This window comes from Etheostoma spectabile, chromosome 13 (genome assembly GCF_008692095.1).
Source record: "Etheostoma spectabile isolate EspeVRDwgs_2016 chromosome 13, UIUC_Espe_1.0, whole genome shotgun sequence".
Lineage (NCBI taxonomy): Eukaryota > Metazoa > Chordata > Actinopteri > Perciformes > Percidae > Etheostoma > Etheostoma spectabile.
Window position 1 is genome coordinate 578,402 of NC_045745.1, and position 338 is coordinate 578,739.

General features: G+C 38.2%; 1 protein-coding gene and 1 long non-coding RNA gene across 28 annotated transcripts in view; one reads left to right on the forward strand and one right to left on the reverse strand.

Annotated features, from left to right (window-relative positions):
- The window catches only part of dlg2 (discs, large homolog 2 (Drosophila)), a 276,897-nt gene that overhangs the window by 68,395 nt on the left and 208,164 nt on the right, over window positions 1-338 (forward strand). The gene's annotated exons all lie outside the window — the stretch shown is intronic.
- LOC116700435 (uncharacterized) overlaps window positions 1-338 on the reverse strand; it is a 19,217-nt gene that overhangs the window by 2,663 nt on the left and 16,216 nt on the right. The window lies entirely within an intron of this gene.

Sequence of the window (338 nt, forward strand, 5' to 3'; positions counted from 1 at the left end):
ATTATACAACATCTGAAATCCTCCTCCTGTTGCCTTGATATTCTACCAATGGGTGTTTTCAAAAATGTTTCAACTTATTTGGTTTCTGATCTTCTACAGATTGTGAACTCGTCTCTTCTTTCAGGTATCTTTCCACAGGCCCTGAAAACTGCAGTAATCAAGCCACTATTAAAAAACAACAATCTAGACACATCACTAATGAGCAACTATAGGCCGATATCAAACCTTCCATTTTTAAGTAAAATCATTGAGTAAGCGGTTTTTCTACAACTCAGCCATTTCCTGTCACTAAACAACAGTGTTGATACCTTTCAGTCGGGTTTCCGACCACACCACAG